Source organism: Chrysochloris asiatica, unplaced genomic scaffold (assembly GCF_000296735.1).
Source record: "Chrysochloris asiatica unplaced genomic scaffold, ChrAsi1.0 scaffold00052, whole genome shotgun sequence".
NCBI classification, from domain to species: Eukaryota; Metazoa; Chordata; class Mammalia; order Afrosoricida; family Chrysochloridae; genus Chrysochloris; species Chrysochloris asiatica.
The window spans coordinates 17141335-17144953 of NW_006408570.1; the positions used below are offsets into that span (position 1 = coordinate 17141335).

Below are 3619 nucleotides of genomic sequence, written 5' to 3' on the forward strand. Positions count from 1 at the left end.
AAGTTAACAAGATGGGAAATGAAAATGATGTCTGCTGCACTACCATCATGAGTTCAACTCTTGTGACAGCACCAAGCAATTTATCAGACTTTCCCGAAGTATTGTTGTTAAGTACTTTTGAGTCACCTGTATAAGTAACCCTGTATAAGGTTTCCAAGGAACAGCTGGTGGATTTGAACTGCCAACCTTGCAGTTAGCAGTCCAGTGCTTATCCTACAATGCCATATCAGGACTCCAATTTAAAAGACTAGGCCAGGGGGGAAAAAAAATGTCTGTGTATCCTTCTGATTTCTGTAATTATTGTTTTACTATTTGTTTTGCTTGAGAGATATCCAAGGACAATGAGATTGCTGTCTCAATTTCCTAAGCAGTTTATACTATGATTTTCAAGAAGAATCATACATAGCATAAAGACACCAGAGACACAATCATCCTTGGTGTTAATTTATGGGAATTAGTGGGTGCTCCCTCTCCCCTTCCAGATATTAGTCTAGCTATCTCTTTTGGCTAATGGTGATCTTGCCCCCTTTTCTTGGTGGGGGATGTATTGGCTTCAATATCTTCAACAGTGCTTTTTCTTCCTGGGGACTCTTCTACAGAATGTCCCATGATAACGCTACTACTTTCATCTAGTATATGCCTTAAAGCTAGGTGCTCAGGGGAACAAACAGTGGTTTCACTTTCACCATTGCTCAGGTCTAAATCTTGTAAGGATCAGGTTGATGAATGCTTTTGATGAACGTTCCCCTGTCACCCCAAGCTTTCTACTTGACTGATGCTCATTCATGTCTACTTCACAGTCCAGAGTTGTGTCATTGCTCTGGATTTTCTTGCCTTTTGGCAGGTCAATAAAATAATTTCTCACGTGAACACCTGGCTTTCCATCGAGGGAAGCAAACCAGGCTCTGGGATGAGGGGAAGGTTTCCTTTTAGACAGTCTCAGGAGGGTCTGTTCTGATATACCTAGAAGCTCCCAAGAAAATGGGGCCATTCCAACAGCTTCATTTAGGGTTTCAGGAACTGAGATGGATTCTAGTAAGCTAGAAGAAAACCACCTCCTATCTGACATTTGGGTTCACAAGCTCTGCTGCACTTCAAGTGTACTTGGGGACTGAGAATGCATTGGCATTTTCAACAGTATCTGTGTAAAGTTCTCATTACTTGTCTTATCAGTTGGCCATAGTATGTCCTTTTCTTGGCAAAGTAGCTGACTTAGCAGTATGTAACTGCTCAGGAGTGGAGAAAAAGATCAGACATTTGAAGGGTAGCAATAAGCAGACTGTAGATCTGCATAGGCTGTTTAGGAATGTGGGAATGCCCATGCACCTCTTTTCTTCCTGAGCATCAGCCAGAGATGGAGACAGATTGTGACTATATTTAGGTTGCTTTAGATCCTACATTGAGCTCTAACTACTGCTTGGTTTCTTGAATAATTACTTGGATTGATTGACAGAAATGATACATCTTCATTACAGATTTTAAAACTGTCCTGAGTTTTTACCATGGAAACTCTTGCCTCTGCCTTTTGTGATTCCTTTTTTTGAGGGCTGTATGAATGATGCAAAAATCATCAAAAGAAGAAGGAAAAGAATACACGGAGTTACTGTATGGAAAAAAAAACAAAAAAACGTAACTGACCATTTCAAGAAGCAGCATATGATCAAGAAGAAGTCCAATGTACACTGAAGGCACTGGTAAAGAGTAAGGCACTGGGAAATGATGGAATACAAACTGAAATTTCAACAAACTATGCAGCACTGGAGGCACTCATTCATCTATACGAAGAAACTTGGGGAGACAGCTACTTGGCCAAATAATTGAAGAGATCCATATTAGTGCCCATTTAAAGAGAGGTGAACCAGAAGATGCTGAAATCATTGGACATTATTAATATCACATTTAAGTAAAATTTTGCTAAACTGTTTTCAAAAACGGTTGCAACAGCACATTAGCAGGCAACTGCCAGAGATTCAAGCCAGATTCAGACAACACATGGAACGAGGGTATCATTACTGATATCAGATGATCTTGGCTGAAAACAGAATGCCAGAAAGATCTTTACTTGGGCTTTACTGACTGCAAAGGTTTGTGACTGTGTGGATCATGGCAAGAATGAGCACTCCAGAACACGTGATTGTGCTCATGAGGGACTTGTATATAGACTAAAACATAGACCAAGAGGCAGACATTTGAACATGAGGACAATGAATGGCTTAAAATCAGGAAAAGTGTGCACCAGGGTTGTATCCTTCACCATACTCACTCAATCTGTATAATAAGCAAATAATCCAAGAAGCCGGATTATATGAAGAAGAACGTGGCATCAAGGATGGAGGAAGACTCATTAACAATCTGCTAAATGCCAAGGATACAAGCCTTGCTTGCTGGAAGCTAAGATAACTTAAAATACTAGCTGATGAAGATCAAAGTCTACAGCCTTCAGTATGGATTGCACCTCAATGTAAAGAAAAGTCGTCACCAATGAACCATTAAATTACATCAAATACTTTAGTAGTTTACTTGGATCCACCATCAGCACTCATGGAAGCAGCAGTCAAGAAATCAAAAGACATATTGCATTAGGCAAATCTGTAGTAAAAGACCTCTTTAAAGTGATAAGGAGCAAAGGTATCAATTTGAGGATTAAGGTACACCTGACCCAAGTCATAGTATTTTCAATTGCTACAAATGCATGTAAAAGTTAGACAATAAATAAGGGATACCATAGACGAATTGATGCATTTGAGTTATGGTATTGGAGAAGAATATGAAAAGTACCATGGACTGACAGAAGAATGAACAAATCCATGTTGGAAGAAGTTCAGTCACATGCTCCAGGATGCAGAGGTCCCTGGGACCATCAAGGGAGAAGAGCAGAGAGTGGGACCCTACCCAGGGAAGCAGTGATGCCAGAGATGGAGGCAGAGACAATGACGTGGAGACATGGAGCAGCTCCAGAGGGGGAGAGGGGCTGTGTGCTGATGACTGAGAGCAGGGGCAGAGCATGGGGGGGGGGGGCGGGGGAAAGTTTGCAGGGTATACCCTTTGGTAGGCTAATGATGGAGGGAATTGTAACCATGACAATGATGTGATATACAATAGGATGAATGTAAAGCTAATGTTCTCCCATGTAAACTATCACACAATTCACATTAAAACATTTTTTAACAATAGCCAGGATGGTGAGACTTTGTTTCTCATACTTCAGACCAGTTAGCACAGTGGCAAGAACAATGTGCTCCAGTATGAGGACGATTGTGAGGATGACCCAGGACTGGGCAGTGCTTTGTTCTGTTGTGCAGAGGATAGTTATGAATTGAAACCAACTCGATGACACCTAACACAACAACATGAAGACTTTTTGGCATTGAATGACCAGTCTTGAACTGTTAATGCAACTTTGAACTAATGTGGTTTATTTGCATGTTAAACTTGTTTGTTCTTTTTTTAAGACATGAAGTGTAATGATCTGCCAGCCATTCCATGAGAGAAATATGAGGCTTTCTGCTCCCACCCACCCCCAAATAAAATGCCTCAGAAACTCTATGCAAAGGTCACCAACCCAATGGCACTTAACAACAACAATATGGCTGTGAGAAACATGATGTGGTAGGCAGTA

The 3619-nt window shown here is 40.9% G+C and overlaps 1 pseudogene; it reads right to left on the reverse strand.

The window, feature by feature from the left end:
* Positions 1-440: 440 nt before the first annotated feature.
* Positions 441-1552, reverse strand: LOC102833264 (annotated as a pseudogene).
* Positions 1553-3619: the final 2067 nt, after the last annotated feature.